Source organism: Elephantulus edwardii, unplaced genomic scaffold (genome assembly GCF_000299155.1).
Source record: "Elephantulus edwardii isolate Elephantulus edwardi_28Jun2011 unplaced genomic scaffold, EleEdw1.0 scaffold00392, whole genome shotgun sequence".
In the NCBI taxonomy this organism is placed as follows: Eukaryota; Metazoa; Chordata; class Mammalia; order Macroscelidea; family Macroscelididae; genus Elephantulus; species Elephantulus edwardii.
Genome location: NW_006400142.1, coordinates 797,775 through 818,114, shown reverse-complemented (window position 1 = coordinate 818,114; position 20,340 = coordinate 797,775).

Sequence of the window (20,340 nt, the reverse complement as noted above, 5' to 3'; positions counted from 1 at the left end):
CCACCAGACATTACCCTCTTGGCAAATCCTAGAAATTTGTTAAAGAACCTTGTAATTGGTTGAGAATTCTTCTGGACAAAAAATATATACTACAATATAAAGAAATAAACTGGAAATAGTAAAAATAAATCTAAATTTATTTGATTACATGCTAGCCACTGCAGCTATAGCAGAAATAATGTGGATGGGAGAATAACAAACAGCAATTCTTGTATCACAGTTTAAGCGCTAAAGTCTGAATTCGAAATGCTAACACTGGAGAAAGACTCCCTCTCAGTCAGCTCTGTGGAAGGAATACATTCCATAGGGAATTTTATATGACTTGGAATTTTTCTACTCCACCTATTTTGTCTCCTTTACAATGTTTAATCTGCTCTTATTAAATCTGAAAATAAGTTGATTGAAACACACTTTATGCTACTCCTCCTCCATTACTACAATACAACAAACATGTAAAAAGCAACAGTAAACACATTTGCAAATGGAATTAGTGCTACATGTATTGTATGATAATGTTGATGATGTTTACTTGGTTCTGACTGGTAGCAACCCTCTGTATAATGGAACAAAATATACCAATTTTATTCCATCATTGTAGTCTTTGAGACCATTATTTAAACCAATATGTTGATTTGTCTCATTGAATTCTTTTCCTCTTTTATTCAAGCCTCCTACTTTTCCAAGCTCGGTGCTTTTTCCTAAGGCTTTTTTAGGCTTTTTCTCTTTTGATAGTGTAACCAGTATGTTCAAGACTATGCACTTTCCATGTTTCTAAGAAATATCCTACCTGTATTTTACTTAAGGCAGATTTATTTTTGAGTCAGTAGTATATGAAGTATTGTTAATACAAGAATTCAAACACAGCTATTCTTTCATTTTCCTCATATGTAGCCTAGTTTTTCTATATACCTGAAGTGGCAAAGAAAAACTTTGACTAGGTTCAGAGTACCTTAGATCTTTGATTTGATATCTTCTTTTTTTTTTTTCTTTTTCTTTTGCTCTTAGCATTTTGAAGAGGTGGCATGCAGCAAATTCGCTCAGTGCAATATGTGGTTTAATTTCTTGGAGGCTACTTCCATGCACATTGATTGTACATTCCAGTAAAAATAAATTTTTGCCAACTTCAAAGTTTCTCTTTTTATCATGAAATGGTTGATTGATCCAGTTTTGAGGATTTTTGTATTGTTTATGTTGAGATCTAATCCATTCCGAACGATATCTTTGATCTTCTTCAATAAGTGTTTCAGGTCCCAATTGTCAATAAATAGATTTTCATCATCTTCATACTGTGAGATGCATGTTCCTTTAGTACTGATGAGATTATTATGGTCTTTATCATCAAAGTCCAATTCTATTAAGTATTTGTTTTTTTTCTTTTTTTTGTTTTATTTGCTTTATTAGGTTTATAAATAACATTTTTAAAAATTGTAGTATGAATGGAAGTTTACAAAGAAACTGACCTTTCATTCATCCATTTATAAATACAGATTTATCCTCCTTTCTCTACTCTTACATTCGCAAACGCATGTCCTATACCAGCTTATTAGTTGCTTTGCTCATGATGTTTTATGGTCCATTCTTTTTTTTTATATAATTTTTTTACAGAGATTTTGGATTTCCATTCATTCATTGACGCAATTTTCTCCCTTCCCACCCCTCCCCACCAGCTCGCTTCCCCCTCCACAGAGAGAAAAAAAAAAAGAAAAGAAAAAAAATTCCTTCATTAGTATACAATTCCCACGTCCCTTCCCCCCACCCCCACCCCAAGTACACTTCTCTATGCAACCTTAATTCTGGATTCCTGTGCTAACCATAATACTCAATCATATATCACTTCTAATCTGTTCTTTCCCTCATCTGTTTCAATACAATACACATAATTTATCCAGTTTTTTCTGTCATACACCCACCCTGATGTCAGACCCATTCTACAACAGTGGCACCATGCAGTATTTGTCCCTTTGTGACTGAGATATTTCACTCAGCATAATGTCCTCCAGGGTCACCTACTTTGAATAATATTGCATCAGTTCCTTGTTTTTCAATGCTGTGTAGTATTCCATTGTGTGGATATACCACAGCTTCTCTAGCCATTCGTTTGTTGATGGGCCCTTAGGCTGCTTCCAACTCTTTGCTATTGTAAACAAAGCTGCAGTAAACATGGGTGTGCATATTTCTGCTTGGATGGCAGACATGGTCTCTCTGGGGTATATTCCCAGTAATGGGATTGCTGGGTCAAATGGTATCTCTATTTGCAATTTTTTGAGAAAGCGCCACACTGCCTTCCACAATGGTTGCACCATCTTACATTCCCACCAACAGTGAATAAGAGTTCCAGTTTCTCCACATCCTTGCCAGCATTTGTTGCTTGCTGTTCTGTTATATTTTGCTATTCTTATTGGGGTGAGATGATATCTCATAGTTGTTTTGTGGTTTTTTTTCTTAATTTGAAAAATGTTACAGCCCCTTGTTTTGTCCAAACACTACTTCTTGGTTTACGTGCAGGCTCTTCAAGAGCATACTTAAATCTCATTGCCATGAAGTCAAAACCTACACATAGCTTACCCTCTGGTGGGTTTTTGGAGGCTGTAAATCACAGGGAAAGAGATTTCTCATCTTCCTCCTGCAGAACAGCTGATGGATTCGAAGAGCCACAGAGGTAGCACCTTGTGTTTAGCAGTACATATCCCTACAGACTGTGCCATCAGAGCATACTGAAGAATACTGGAATTCCCTCCCATTGTAATAAAATGTGAATAAAACGGAACAAGCATGGGAGCAACAATTTCCACTAAAGTTATAAGGTAGAAGAATTCTGTCAACAACAGCACAAAACTGAGTCCTACTAGTCTAAATTTACTCCTATACTCTCATATTTTCTTCTGTATATTCTAAGGTGAGCTATCTGTTTCTCAGCTCTTTTACTCTACAACTCTACAATTTAGTTAAAAACTCACTGCTCTTTTATAAATTCTGATTTATGGAAATAATCCACCTTGTATCTGTGATTATAAGTCTAAATAAAAGATTAGCCATCTTTTTCTCATGTACTCGTTGTTTGGATTCAAACTTCCAGAGATTCATAGTCTTGTGTTTAGAGTGCAAGATATTACAGAATATGCTATCTGAAATCTCTAATTCTACTACCAAGTTAGCAAATTTGTTGCAATGACTACACAGAATACACAGGCAATAGATAAAATCATGGAGTGTATTAGATAAATACAACAATGTGATTGAGGGGAGTCTGAGCATAGTTACTCTTTATTGAGAATCGGACACTCTAAATATTTTTAAGTTGTTGTGCAGCATCGTCTCCCAGAGAAGCTGGTGGATTCGAACTACGTATTTTAGGGATTGCAGTACAGCTTCTTATCATAGGCTACAAAAGCTCCCTAAATATATTTTAAGAGGAGATCATTTTCTTCCATAGAGTAGCTGTTGAGTTTGAACTGTTGAGTTCATAGTTTGACTTGTTGGATACTAAGAGAGCAGGGCTTCAGTTTACAATTCAGATTGGAAACACTCAGGTTACAATTCAGACTCTCAGAGAGGCTCTTCAGGAGCTTGTCTTATACTTGAACAATTGGTCCAAAGCTCTTCTACTTCTGTCAGTTTTGTGCTGCCCTACCTCACCCCAACAATAAATATAAGCCCAGGTGATAGGCTCTGACTCTAGAGGCCACAGTTCTATCCCAGCTCAGTCTCACAAAAGCCTCTGATTTTCCACTGTCTTTGCTGTTGTTACTGCTACTGCTGCAGCTGCTTCTGTTGCAAGTAGGACTTCTGTGTCTCGGTCCTGCTGCATTTGCCGTAGGAATATTTCACCAAAACCAAAACCCAACAAAACTCACTGGTTCTTATTTCTTGGTTTAGGGAGGTTGCTATTTTATGTCTCTGAACCTAATAAATTTAAGCCTAACTCTCATGCCCTAGTCATAAGGAGCTGTGCTGCAAACTCAAAGGTACACAGTTCAAATTCATCAGCTGCTCTAAAGGAGAACTGATAGACAATCTCCTCCTGTGAAATTTACTGCCTCTGAAAACCTACTAGAATATCAGCTATTTGTTCTTTCTGACTCTATGGTACATAACAACAACAGGATAGCAAAAACTCACCAATCCACTTGTTAGTGGTCAATACACCTCAACAGCATGTGTCCATCAAAAACACCCCTACTTTATTCCAATCTCCTTGATAGGCTACAAGAATCTCATGTTAGTGTGGAAAAGGGAAGGGTCAGAATAAGAGAGAAAGGCCTTTGACAAGATAAGATGACACAGTGACTGCAGAAATGGGTTCAAGTATGCTGGAATGGTGATGATGGCAAGGATAAGGAGGATTTTATATCTATTGTTTACAGGATAACTGTGAGTTGTATCTGCTGTCAGGAACATCTCCAGTGTACTGAGATGCAACAGTGTCAGCCAACAGAATAAGGTATGCCTGATCATGGTCTGGTAATTACTTTCTATGTATCAGAGAGCTGTACAATTACTAAGGATGACAGAAGAATTATTGATGCCTTTGAGTTATGGTGTTGGGAAAGAGTCTTGAACATACTATTGATCACCAAGAAAACAAATAGGTCTGTCTTGGAGAGGATGAAACCAAGTGTCTCCTTGGAGGCAAAGATTTTGAAACTGTCTCACATACTTTGGGCATGTGTGCAGGAAAGACTGGTCCTTGGAGCAGGACATCATGCTCCAAGGGGTGAAGGGACAGTGCAGGAAAGGAAGACCCTAGAAAAGATGGATTGATATTGTAACTGGGGCAGTGGCGGTAAGTGTGTCAGAGTTGGTGAGATTGGCTCAGGACAGGGCAGGCTTCAGAGCTGATGTACATATGGTCGCTATCAGTAGAAGGCAACTCAATGGCACATAACAATAATATGAGTTGTATTTGACAGCACAAAACAGCAGCAATCAAGCAAGGTAGTAAATGTTAAAGTCAATACTAAGTAAACCATAAAGTATATCCACTTTAGCAAAGATAAATAATTTTATACTATTTACACAATCAAATGCTTTTGCCTAGTGAATAAAATCCATCAAAATATTTTTCTGTTATTTTCTAATTTTAGTCAAGATCTATGTGACAGCAATGATAATTTTCATGTGATATTCTCTTCTGAATTTATGACAGTTTCCTGCCTTGTTGTAACTACATATAATTGAACTTTATCAAAGATTTCCTTGCTTATGATGTTTAATATATTGCTAGACTATCTCTATGTTCTTTTGGATTAACATTATTTGGAAATGCCAGAAATATGTATCTCTTTAATCACTTATTCAAATAACTGTGCCCCAAATTCCTTAGCATAAAGTGTAAGTACTTACTGTGTTATGTCAATTGTTGATATGTGACGACTGACTTTTTACAACTGCAAATATGAAGTACAATATGAAATATGATGATTAATTTCTTGACTGTTGCTCTCACTGACATTACACGGTGGGGGCTCTACCTAAAACCTGCCAAACTTTTGTGATCCTTGTGTCATCTGACACAACCCTTAGTATAAAATAAAAATCACAGTAATCCACAAGTTGACTCAGAACAATAAATCGACAGGCAAGTGCTGTACTAATTAGAACAGTGAGTTAGTATTCAAGAACTTGAATTCTCTGGATCAGAAGAAAACTCACCAATAACCTACATTATGTAGATGACACAAACTCACTTGCTGAAAATCAGGAGGACTTGAAGCACTTGGTCCAGAAGATCAAATAATACACTCTAAAATATGGATTACATAGTAATGTCAAGAAAACAAAACTTCTCTGCACTGAACATCATGATAAATTTAGCAAAGATGAAGATGGTCAACATCTTCACCTTACTTGGGTCTACAATCAATACACTTGTTATCAGCAGTCAGGAGACCAGGAGACGTATTGCACTGGGAAAGTCTGCAGCCAGATACCTTTCTAAACTATTGAGGAGCAACAGAGTCAGTTTATGGACTAAGGTGTGCCTGATTAAGGCCATGATCTTTCAATCACTTGCTATTCCTCGAGGAGGTGGGTAATGCATAAGGATGACAAAAGAAGTCTGATGCCTTTGACCTGTGGTATTGGTGAAGATTACAGAACATTCTATGGGCTATCAAAAGAACAAATAAATATGTCTTAGAGAAAGTGCAGCCCGAGTGCTTCTTGGAGGCATAATGATAAAGTTTCATAATCCAAGCATGTTGCTAAAAGAGGCTATTCTTTGGACAGGGAAATCATGCTTGGAAAGGATGGAGGGTCAGCCAAAGAAAGGAGGACCCCCATCCAGATGGATTAACACAATGGCTATTGAAATGGACTCACATATGCCAGAAATTGCAAGGATGGAACAGTGTTCAGATCTGTTGTCCATAGAGTCACTATGGGTCATACTCTACTTAATAGCACCTAACAACAAAAGACACTTTTGAAGGTTGAGCAATGAATAGGGAATATCAAAGTAGAATTCAGCCTTTGAATTATGATACTAGTGAAGAATATTTAACAACAACCATGGACTGCCAAAAGAACTAATGAATATGTATTGGAAAATGTGTAACCTTAAAGGCAAGGATAGTGAAACTTTGTCTTATATATTTTCAGTGCATTATTAAGAGGTGTCAAGAATATCAACAAAAGAGAGGAAGTCTCTCACAGAGATGGGTTGACATTGTGACAGAAACAATGGGCCTTATCATGGTGGAGATTGCTAGAATGACAAGAATTTGCCCAAGTTTTGATTTAGTTCTTGATCTAAGGTTGTTATGATTCATAGTTGACTTGGATATATGACAGTAACAATGAAGTTTATACTGAACATTGTTGTCTTTGCTTTTTAGCAGAAAATGATCCAAGTCCTCTTTATAAAATATCTGTGCATTAGAGGTTGTTAAAAGAATATTCTTCCAATAGTGTGTATCACTTCCAGTCTTACTGTGTTCCCATTCCTAAAACTTGGAACTTTTTGGTGGGAGATTCTCCTAGTGTAAAGGTAAACATCTCTTGTGATTTTAATCCACTAGAAGCTCGTTGGAAGATAAATGAGTAATTTCCTCACACATCCAGCAGATGTTTAGCTCTCAGTTGGTTTTGATTCAATAACAATGAATTTTGGTGTTCTAGGTATTTTTTTTCCCTTTCTTCATATGTTACCTTTGCAGTTTATTTGGTCAGAATATGTATGTATGGAAGTTGTTGTTGTTGTTGTTGTTTAATGCCGTCGAGTCGTAGACGACTCATAGCGACCCTATGAACGAACAGCCTGAGCACTGTTCGTACATAGAGTTCCCAGAGGCAAGCCATTTTGGAAGTGGATGCTGCTCCTGCTTCCAGGCTTGATTTAGTCGGGAAGCTCCAGCCAACACTGTCCACCATGGGTGCCCATTACCATGATTGGCACATCACTGTCACAGGCTTCAGCATCACAGCAACCACGAGTTACCTCTGTACAGCAACACACCGACCAGTGCTATACCACCTAGAAGAATGTTTGACAGGAAGACAATTTGAACCTTTGGGCTTAAGGCCGCCTCCTGGTTCAAACCGTAGGCCCAGGCTGGCTAGCCTCACTCCAGGGACAGAGCAAACCTGCACGTCATACATATTCCCGGAAAAACAGTCCACTCCAAAAGCCTGCCACGATCCCTGCACTCCCACCACCACGCTCCTGCCTTCTGGCAAGGAGAGCTTCCCACGAGCCTGTGAAGGCACCAGCCAAACCAGGAACAACATGGAAGTAGTAGGCTGAAAAGTTACTATGAAGACACAGATCTTTTCTAATGTTAAAACACACAGTTTTCCATTGTTCTTTCTGAACAACTATCTCTTGTTTTATGTTCCTTAAAGTGTTCTAAAAATCCTCATTCCTAGCAATATTCACTAAAATTTGCTATGATTCATACAGTCGAATTATTTACATAGCCAAAACCCGTAGGCATATATCTTTCTGGTATTCTCTGTATTTAAACAAGATTGGTCTGACAACACTGGAGAAGAGTCTTAAACATACCACATACTTCCAAGAAAACAAAGACATCTGTCTTAGAGAAGATCAACCCAAGTTTCTCCTTGGAAGCTAGGATTTTGAAGTTCCGTCTTGCATACTTTGGGTGTGTGTCCACGATTGACTGTTCTTTAGAGAATGCCATCATACTCAGAGGAGTGGAGGGACCACGCAGGAGAAGAAGACCCTGGATGGAAGGGGTTGGTACAATAACTAGGTTATTGGGAGTTGGTGTGTCAGAGTCAGTGAGACTGTCTCAGGATAGGGCCTGTTTCAAAGCTGTTGTACATAGGGTTGTTATGGGACACAAGTGACTTGATGACACATAACAGCAACAACAACAATAATTAACTTTATAAAACACAGTGTATGGAAATGATCATATGAAACACAATATCACTGAAGGAATACATGAATACAATGTATATAAATGAAACAAGATGCATGCAATTTTTGTATGCAAACTAGTGTAATTAAAAAAGAGGGGGAATGAAATAACAGATCAAAACTTCTCTCCATATCATCCTCACTTTCTCCAATGTGCTCAATCCACCCTGCTTGCTGAAACTGAAGAGAACCTGAAGCACCTGCTGCAGAGGGTCAAGGACTGCAGCCTCCAATATGGATTGAGGCTCAATGTCAAGAAGACAAAGATTCTTACCACTGGACCAATTGGCAGCATCAGGATGGATGGTGAAGAGATTGAGATTGTACACAGCTTTAGTTTGCTTGGCTCCACAGTCAACACTCTTGGCACCAGCAGCCAGGAAACTGAAAGGCACATTGTCATGGGAAAGACTGCTGTTAGGGACCTCTCCAAAATACTAAGAGCAATGGTGTCTCTCTGGAGAGTAAGGTGTGTCTGATATAGACCATGGTGTTCACAATCACTTGTTATGCATCAGAGAGTTGGACAATGACCAAGGAGGATAGAAGGAGAAGATGCCTTTGAGCTGTGGTACTGGAGAAGAGTATTGAGAATACCATGGACTGCTAGGAAAACAAACAGATTTGTCCTGGAAAGGGTTAAACCTGGTGGCTCCTTGGAGGCAAGGATTCTGAGGCTCCGTCTAATATACTTTGGACATGTTGTGAGGAGAGACCGGTCCTTGGAGAAGGACATCATGCTTGGGAGGGTGGAGGGACAGCACTGGAGAGGAAAGCCCTTTATGAGGTGGATTGATTCAGTGACTGGGCTAATTGGGATGGGAGTGTCAGAGACAGTGCGATTGGCACAGGACAGAGCGGAGTATAGGGCTGTTGTACATAGGGTCGCTATGAGTCGCAAGCGACTCGACGGCACATAACAACAACAACAACATATCATTGATTTTGTTGAAAGAATTCCTCTTTCCCTCCGACCCTTCAGCATAATGTTTCTCACCAAGGAGTAACAAGTTCCTCCAAAAAAAATACCTAAAATTGTGAAAGAAATGTCTACCCTTCTTTCCTCTAAGGAGCACCCTAGTTTTACTTCCTCCAAGGGAGACATGTTTGGTTTCTTGGCAGTCTACAAGATATTCAGTACTCTCTTCCAGAATTACAATTCAAAGGTAAAGATGCTATACATTGTCCATCTTTGAGGTGCACAGGAAACAACTTAAAATACCTTGGCTTGGATCTGGCATACCTTAGTCTTTAAGCTAACATCATCTTTAACACTTGGAGAGCTCATTTACAGCCGATTTTCCCTATGTGACATGACATGATTTCTTGACTGTTGTTACTTCAGATATCAATTGTGTATCCAAGTAAAATAAAATTATTGACAATTTGAATCTTTCTTCAATCTTTCCTGATGTTATCTATTGATCCAGTGTTGAGGACTTACATTTTCATATTGATATGTTATTCATATTGAGTGATGTAATATTTTGTCTTCTTCAATACATGCCTCAAGTCTTTTTCACTTTCTGAAACTAAAGTTTTGTCATCTGCATTAGATAAATTGTTGATAAGCTTTTCCTCCAATCTTGCTAATGCATTCTTCTTCATATAGTGCTGTTGTTGTTGTTGTTATGTGATATTCGGTCACCTACAACTCTTAGTGACCCTATGTACAACAGCTGTGAATCCTACCCTGTCCTTAGCCAGTCTCACTGATTTTGGCACACTTATTCCTGTTGCCCAGTTACTGTATCAATCTACCTCATCCAGAGTCTTCTACTCCTGCACTGTCCCCCCACCCTTCAAAGCATGATGTCATTCTCCAAGGACCAGACTCTCCTGGCAACATGTCCAAAGCATGTGTGACAGAGCTTCACAATCCTACCCTCCAAGGAGAAACTTGGTTTCACCCTCTCCAAGAAAGACCCATTTGTTTTCTTGGTGGTCAATTGTATATTCAAGACTCTTCTCCAGCACCACAACTCAGAGGTATCAATTTTTCTGTAATCCTTAGTCATTGTCTAGCTCCCTGATACATAGCAAGTAATTGCGAAGACCATAACCTGGATCAGGCTGACCTTAGCCTCTCGACTGACATCATTGCTACTCAATATTCTGGAGAGGATCCTGACAGGAGATATTCCCAGTGAAGAAGTAGCTCAATTGGGTACCTGAAAACAATAATATTTATCGCACATATCTTGAGGTTGAATGTTTTAATCCAAAATTTCAGCAAGGTGATGTTCCCTCTTCTGGTAGATCTTTGGTATACCTTGGTTGGTTGATCCATCACTCAATTCTCTGCATCCATCCTATATAGTCATTTTCCCTCTGTATCTCTTCTCCTACTTTAATGAAGACATCACTCAAAATGAATTAGGACTATCTCCAGTACAACCTCACATTATCTTAACTGAAATTTAATTACAAGGTCTTATTTCTAGATAAGGTCACATCCACAGGTTCTAGGACTTAGGTCACAATTACATCTTTTTAAGAGACACAATACAACTAATAGCAAGAGTATAGCCAAGAGAAAGGGTCCCACCCATAAGCTTAAGAATTGTTGTTGTTGTTGATTGCCATCAAGTTGAGCAGGACTTATAACAACCCTATAAACAAAAGATCTGAAGCCTTTATGTTCTGTAACTACTGTCATTTATCAACGTTCATAGAATTAGGCAGTTTAGAAAGTGGATGCCAATCAGAAAATATAAATGTGTAGGTTGAAAATGTAAATGTATGTGTACGTATATTTGTAGACAGACAAAAAAATATAATAACATCTCTTTTCAGTCCGCTTTATTCATTCTCCATTGAAAACTGTCCTGTGATATTCAGTCACCACAGATTGTTGTGTGTATCTCCTAACAAACTGGTAGTCAAATCTTACCCAGACCAATGAAACTATTCGGGTTCCCTAGCAACAGTATTCAGTTCAAAGATAAAATTAGTAAGCGTACAAATCAAAGAGCAAGGATTCTTTTCCCCCATCCTGTTTTAATCCAGATAAAAAGAAAAAAAGACACTTTTCATTCTTGAAAAAGAACACAGCATCTACTGCTTCAAATTATCTTCCCAAATAGGCAAACAAAGTTGATAATAGTAAGGAAGAATGATACAGAAAATAATGTTTATATAATGGTGATATAAAAGTTTAATTATTTGAAATCAGAAGATTGAATGTTCAGCTGCTTTTTAGTATTGCTCTTGGTTTTGTTTCCTGTCATTGAATTAAAAACAACTCTTAGCAATCCTAAGAACATCGAGTCTGAACTTTGCCTACCATGCACCATTGGCACTGTCTCTAACTTGCGCAAGTCCATTGTTGTAGTCACTGTGTCAATCTTGTTGAAGGTCATCCTCTGTATTGCTGACCTTCTATCTTTCCCAGAATGATTTTTTTTTAAACAAGGATTTTCCTGTCCTGACAAAATATTCAACGCATGTAAGATGAAGTTTCATCATCCTTGTCTCTAAGGAGTGCTCTGGGAGCACTTCCTCCTGATAGATTCATTTGCTCTGTACTCTTTTTGAACATCACAAATCAAAGTCATTGATACTTCTTCAGTTTACCTTGTTCATTTACCAACTTTCAATTTCATATCTTTGTCTGTAACTGACTTCCTTGTTCTTTTGTACCAGATTTTATCATGAACATGTCTGAACTTGTCTTTTTATTTCTTGACTGCAGCTATCACAGCTATGGATTGTGGAGCTAACTAAAATTAAATTACTGATAACTTCGATCTTTTTTTCCTCCCTATAGAGATACAGCCTATTTCTCTAGTGACCAGTATGTTTTGTTTTTGATGTTGAGATGTAACCCACATTGAAGACTGTAGTCTTTGACCTTCTTCAGTAAGTGATTTAAACATTCTTCACTGTCTGCACATAATAAAATACTGTCTTTTATTTTATAAATTACAAAGAACATTTTTTTCTATAGTTTTGAAATATCTATAAATAAATCATAGGTATAGAGAAAAAGTAAGATTTTGTATACTGATGTTATTTCTACTGAGATCTTTACCAAAATTTTAATTATGTTGTTGTTTTATGTGGCTGTAGAATCATAGTCACTATACGAATAATAGCTCAAAAACTTGCCTTATCTTCATCATCCTCAAAACCCCCATCACATCCCATTGTTTCGGTTACTCTGGACGTTCATGATGTTGAAAGTTTCCTCTTTTTTTCACTGAAGGATGGACAATCTCTTCCATTGTGATTTATCACCTCTGTAAATATGCAGGAGGGTCAGCTACAATTTGATTCTGCCAGTATGGCACACAACAAGTATTATAAAATAAGTGGAAAAAGTAAAGGTGTAACCGGTGCACTTGACTCAGTTAGTTTTTTCCTACCATATCATACACAAAAACACACTAAAAAGAAAGATTTAGGAAGAATTGGTGCCTTTCACTTATAAACCTGACAATAACAAATATTCAAAATATACGGCCCATCAGGAGAACAAACAAATTAGTTTTGGAGGAAGTATGGCAAGAATATCTCTTAGTAGTCAGGATTTGGAAACTTGTCTTTCTTACTTAGGACATATCCCAAAACTGGGAACAAGGACTAGAAAAGAACATTCTGTCTAATAGCTGTTGTTGGTTGCCTTCAAGTCAAGCACAATTCATACGACCCTATGAACAAAAGGCTTGAAGTCCCTCTATAGCTATCGACATTTATCAAAGTTCATAGGATTTCCGGAGGCATGTTATTGAGGAAGTGGATGCCATTTCTGCTTCCAATATTATGTTATTGGGGTTTTTTGTGGGTTGTTTTTTTTTTTTTTGCCATTGAGTTGCTCATTAACTCCGATACACCAACCCCTATTGCCCCAGTTACTGTGTCAATCCATCTCATCCTGGGTCTTCCTCTACTAGCATTAACAAAAATAAGAAAAATTCTCACTAAAATGGATTATCACAAAAGCTGCAGTAAGGTTAGTATAAGGACAAAAAAGTTTATTTGATTATACAACTAATTTCAATGAGTCTAAATCAATTCCATGGTAACTATTAAAAAAAAACAAGCAAGTTGATACAGTTAACACTCTTGGTACCAGCAGTCAGGAAATCAAAAAGCGTATCGCGATGGGAAAGTCTGCCGTTAGGGACCTCTCAAACGTACTCAGGAGCAACAGTGTCTCTCTGGAGACTAAGGTGCACCTGATACAGGTCATGGTATTTGCAATCGCTTGTTATGCATCAGAGAGTTGGACAATGACTAGGGAGAGTGGATGCTTTTGAGCTGTGGTGCTGGAGAAGGGTACTGAATGTACCCTGGACTGCCAGGAAAACAAACAGATCCATCTTGGAGAGGATTAAACCAAGCTGCTCCTTGGAGGCAAGGATTCTGGGGCTTCGTCTGACATACTTTGGACATGTTGCCAGGAAGGACGGGTCCTTGGAGAGGGACATCATGCTTGGGAGGGTGGAGGGACAACGCAGGAGGGGAAGACCCTCTATGTGATGGATTGATTCGGTGACTGGGGTAATCAGGATGGGTGTGTCAGAGGCGGTGCAGTTGGCGCAGGATAGAGCAGGGTTTAGGGCTGTTGTGCATATAGGGTCGCTATGAGTCGGAAATGACTCGATGGCACATAACAACAACAACAGTTATACACAATTGAGAATTATTTTAAAATGTAGTTTTAAGGTATTAGTGCTCACAATACATTGTTTGAATCACTTTTTTTAACAGAATTGTTTATTATGCGAAATGAATCTATTCTGTGATGACTTTCCTTTATTTTCATGGAGCACTGCTCGCTGATGAGCAGAACTGTTGTCTTGTCATCTTAGTTAGCTCTAACTCATGTTGACCCTTCATGTTTCAGAGGAGTGCTGTTCCGTAGGATCATCTTTACTGTAATCTTTATTGAAGTGAATAGCTAGAGTTTTGTCTGTAGCATTGTTGAGTCAGTTCTAATGGCTCCTTTTTTGCCACTATTATTGATTGCTGTTGAGTCCAGCAAAACTCATAACGCCCCTATGAACAAAAAGCCTGAAGCCTTTCTATAACTACCATCATTTAACAAGGCTTATAGAGTTTTCGTCACTACCCAAGAACAAATAATTTGCATCACACATAAGGAATTATTTAAATATCCTGAATGTATGTATATATCTCTCTCTACAGAAATTTAGAACTTGATCTAAAATGATGTCACAATTAATACAGAACTGAAATTTGAAGTTAAAACCATTACAGAAGATTGAACAGTATAAAATATTGACAGAAAAATTGTGTATTATTTTTATTTAAAAACTAAATATCTATAGCTCTACATATCTCCATCTAACATCTATTAATCTATCAATATCTGTATATGAAAAGGATGGGCAATCTTCTCCTACTGTCTCAAAATACACTGCGGAGTCAGCTGTCGGTGAGTTCTAACTCAATGGAACACAACTAGATAGATAGATAGATAGATAGATAGATAGATAGATAGATAGATAGATAGATGATAGACAGAGATAGTGAGATATATAGAGATATTTGTGTCATTGAGTTGGAGATCACCCATAGCTGACCCTCCAGCAGATTTTAAGAGACAGTAATCACATGGGATGAGATTCCCCATCCTTCTCCAGTGAGGCAGCTGGTAGGTTCAAACTACATGCCTTTGGAATTGCAGCACAGCTTCTTGCCACTAGGCCAGCAGTGGTGCTCTCTTTCACTCTCTCTGTTTAGAAATTCAGGTGGGATAGACTCAAGGTCATATTTTGGTTCCTGTGGATTTCATTTAATTTTCATTAGCTTCAGCTTGAACTTGCATATGACTAGTTGGTGGTTTGTTCCACAATCAACAACTGACCTAGTTTTCACAGCTGACATTGAGTTTTTCCAGTAGCTATTTCCACAGATGCAATCAATCTCATTCCTATGCATACCATCAGGTGAAATCCATGTCTATAGCCTGCGTTTATGTTTCTTATCAAATATATTTGCAGTGAATAAATCATTGATTGCGCAAAATTCTATCATTTTGTCTCCAATTTCATTTCTGTCACCAAGTCCAGCAAGGAAATGAAGATGTATTGTGTTGGGAAAGCCTGCTGTCAGAGAGCTCTCCAAAATACTGAAAACCAATGATGTCAGTCTGAAGACTAAGGTGTGCCTGATACAGGATATGATCTTTTCAATCACTTGCTATGCATCAGAGAGCTGGAGAATGACTAGGGAGGATTGAAGGAGAATTGATGCTTTTGAGCTGTGGTGTTGGAGAAGAGTGTTGAATATGTCATGGATTGTGTGGGACGCCATCCTGAGCGGGTCTTGCCTCTGGCATGAGCAACTCTATTTTGTCCATGGACCTCATTTCATATACTCACTTCTGACATGCAGAGGGCTGAGGTCAGTATAAGGCCACCCCACCCATCTCTGGGAAACTGCTTACCTCACTAGATCTGTGTTTGTAATTCAATGCCTTGGGGCATGCCCCTCCTTCCTATTGTAAACTGATATCCTGGGGTTGGGTTTCCAGCGTTTCCCCTATTTAAAGCTGTAATTTAGTTCAATAAATTCGAGGCTTAATCAGGAAAACTTGTCTTGCCTCCATTTCTCACATCTCTTGTCCCTCCTCAATCCCCACTCCTCCTCTGTGGGCCGGGGCAGGACTGCTAAGAGAATGAACAAATTCATCCTAGAAAGGGTTAAACCAGGCTGCTCCACGGAGGCAAGGATTCTGAAGCTTGGTCTGATATACTTTGGACATGTTGCAAGGTGGCATCTGTCCTTGGAGAAGGATGTTGTGCTTGGAAGGGCAGAGGAACAGCACGGGAAACTAAGACCCTCGATGAGATAAATTATTTCAGTGACTGGGGTAATGGGAGTAGGTGTGTCTATGACAATGAATTCGGCACATGATAGAGCAGAATTTAGGGCTGTACACAGGGTTGCTATGAGTTGCAGGCAACATAACAGCAACAATAACAACCAACAACAATATAATTCTGTGTGGTATGTGGGCTATTGTATAAGACTTTGGACCTAGTAAAGCAGTAAATTTGGAGTTAGAATGTGTAAAAAATGTGTCTGACCTCATGAAAACTGGTTTTATGTTGTTGATGTTGATGAGGACAATCCCTTTTGTGATGCTGGTTGAAGATATGACCAAGCACAGTGTTAATCCTCTTTTTCAGATGTTCAATACATTTTCACTTTGCGGTGATTTAAGTTTCTGCATGACTAAAGTATATCTTGAAAGAAAACAGAACAATCGTTTACAAAATCTGTACCTTATACATCTTCAGTGTAATGAAAGCAAAATTTAAATAGAAGGGTTTGAACTGGAAAGTAAGACTATCTGTGTGGTAATGAATTATAAGGGAATGACTACTTGTTGTAAGATATCAAATATGTACAGTATGTTATTTCCATCTGTCCTAAATGACCTCCATCTGGCCATTTACATTTTCAAATGTTTTATAACCAGCAAGTGCTTGTTCTTTCCCAACACACATCTGACTTATTAGAAAGCATTCTAACTCCACATGGTACTGCTCTGAAATTTGCATTATTCAAGAAAGCAAAGCAAAGCAAAGTAAAACTAAGACATTTTCCAGCATTTTTCATTAAAATTGTATAATATAACTCTATGGAAATTTTATTCTTATTTTCTAAAAGTACACTTATAAATTATGAATACAGTACACAAATGATTAATGTTTATTTTTGCCAGAGAATGATACTGTATTATTTAGAAAGTATTTGGAATTGTATAATCCACTTTGCCACTTTAAAAATGTTTTTGTTAAGTGTCATCCAGTTGACTATGACACATAGTGATCTTAAGAACAACAGACATAAACTTTCTCTACCTTATATCATCGTTACTGTCTCTGGTATACTGGAACCCATTATTACAGTCACCGTGTCAATCCATCTGTTGAGATACTTCTCTGAAATTCCAGCTTTCCTAGCTTGAGATCTTTTACTATGAACTGGTCCCCTGTGGCCATGTGCCCAAAGAATAGAAAACAAGTTTTCATCATCTTTGCCTCCAAAGAACATGCTGGTTGTACTTCCTCCAACATAGACTTGTTTGTCCTTTTGGTTATTGTTGTTGTTAGGTGCTGTCATGTTCACCACCACCCATAGTGACCTTGTGAACAAAACAGATGTGAACCCAGTCCTATCCTGTGCCATCCTCACACTTCCTGAAATATACAGCCCATTGTGGCAGTCACTGTATCAAGCCACCTGCTTGAGGGTCTTCTTCTCCTTCACCAACCCCATATCATTCTGAGCATCATGTCTTTTTCCAAGAAACAGCCCCTTCTAGCAATAGCCACAAAGTATGTGAGGGGAAGCCTCATCATCCCTTGCCTCCAAAGAGCACTGTGGCTCCATGATCTCCAAAGCATATCTTTTTGTTCTTTGGGCAGTCCATAGGATCTTCAGCATTCTTTTCTAACACCACAACTCAAAAGCATCAATTCTCCTTCTGTCATTCTCATTCATTGTCCAGCTCTCAGATGGATAGCAAGTGATCAGAAAGACCATGGCCTGAATCAAACCCACCTTAGTCCTCAAACTGATATAATTAGTCCTCAATAATTTGGAGAGGTCCCTAACTGCAGCCTTTCCCAGTGCAATCCATCTCCTGAATACCTGACTGCTGATACCAACACTGTTCATTCTGGATCCAAGTCAGATGAAGTTGTTTACAGTTTCAATCTTTTTTCCCCCCATTTATCATGACATTGCCTATTGATCCAGTGGTAAGAATTTTTGTTTTCTTGACATGGAGATGCAATCCATACTGAAGGCTATGTTCTTTGATCTTCTGCAGCATGTACTTCAAGCCCTTCTTACTTTCAGTAAGAAGTGTCGGGTCATCTGCATAATATACACTTCAGGTTATTGATGAGTCTCCCTCTGATTCTGGTGCCACACTCCTCCTCATAGAGCTCAGCTTCTAAAATAATTTGCTCAGCATAGAGATGGAATAGGCGTGGAGAGAGAATACAACCCTGGCATACTCCCTTCCTGATTTTAAACCACGTTTAAATATTAAAGTGTAAAGTCTAGTGTTAAAATGTTACTTTTAAAATGTTAAAATAAAAAATAATGCTAAAATGTAATGTTTCCTTGTTCTGTTTACAAAATAGTCTCAGTCAGAGATAAGTTTAGCCTGAGCATAATTAAGTGTTCTGGGATTCCCATTCTTCACAGTGTTTGCCATAACTTGGTATGGTTCACACAGACAAATTCCTTTGCATAGTCAATGAGCATAAATAGACATTCTTCTGGCACTCTAGTTTAAGCCAGGATCCATCTAACATTTGCAATAATATACCTGGTGCCACAGCCTCTTCAAAATTCTCCTTGAACTTCTGCCAGTTCCCTATCTATGTATGATTCTGCCTGTTTTTGAATGACCTTCAGCTGTATTTTGCTTGTATATGATATTACATCTCCTTTTGAAAATTCATGGAATATTTGGTACTCTTTGTCCACAATAAAGGACGAAGGCATAAATCCTTCTGTCATCCTTATTCATTATACAACTTTGAGATGCTTAGGAAGCAAATGAAAGTACCATAGCCTATATCAGGTTGATCATAATTTTTTAAACTGATATAATTGCTTTTTAAAGATTTGGAGATGTACTTTTTATATTTTTGAGAATTAAAATTATTAAAAATATGAATGATAAATATATAAAAGCAGACTTTGCCATTGCATATATAAACTAAATAGTAGTTATATCAGACTATATCATCTTAGTCTTTAAACTGGCATCATTGTTTCTCAATAATTTTGAGAGGTCCCTGACTGAAGACTTTCCCAATGCAATACATCTCCTGATCGCCTGACTTCTGGTGCCAACAGTATTGTTTGTGGATCCAATTTAGATGAAATAGTTAACAACTTCATTCTTTTCTCCATCTATCATAATGTTACCTATAGGTCCAATGGAAAGAATTGTAATTTTTATGTTGAGAAGCAATTCATATTGAGCCCTCTATTCTTTGATCTTCTACAGTAAGTGCTTCAAGTCTTCCTCACTTTTAAAAAGCAAGATTGGACATCTAAACATCACAGCTATTGATGCCACATTCTTCTTTGTAGAGCACAGCTTCTTGAGTAATTTGTTCAGCATACAACATGAATAAGTACAGAGAGAAACTGTAGCCCTCACTTATTTCTTAATTTTAAACCTTGGAGTGTTCCCTTCTCTGTTTACACAACTGCCTGTTTTTCTAGGTGTAGGTTTAGGATGAGCACAATTAAGTGGTCTGGGATTCCCATTCTTCTAATATTAGCCATAATTTATTATGATCCACTCAATAAAATGCATTTGTATAGTCAATAAAGGAAAGAACATGTTTATATGTTTGTGGCTCAATGAACTTTAAGAAATATGGCCCTTCCAGTCATCTTTAATTTGCTTCTAGCCTTTATGTCTATGGTTATGACTTTACTTGGAGACTAATTTATAACTATATTCTATTTAATTGGTTATTAAATTATTGTTAAATAGAGAGAATTCAAGTACTTGACTTTTATTCATTAAAAATATATTGAGCACATAAAACTTTTGCAGGCAATGTAGCTGGAAAGAAAATAAAAATTATATAATACTCATTGTGGACCTCCAAGGACTGATCAATGATCATGGATATGAGAAGTAAAAAAAATTGAAAAACTAGAGGGTATTGTAGTAAATGTAGAGATTTACTGTTGAAATACAGAAAAAGAAGTCCTTTTCTTACTCAAAAGAAAAGTAAAGGGTATTGGCTGCTCTTGTGTCATCCTTTGTGAGTGACATCTTGCTTTGCTCTTGTATATTGTGTGGGATAGTTTGCTTTCTTCAAGACATTGGTATGTGTTCTTGGTCTGAAGACAATGCTCTTGAGATCAGATGGGCAGCTGCCAAACTTGTGCGTTTCTCTGACTTTATGACTTCAGAAAAATGTCAGTTCAGC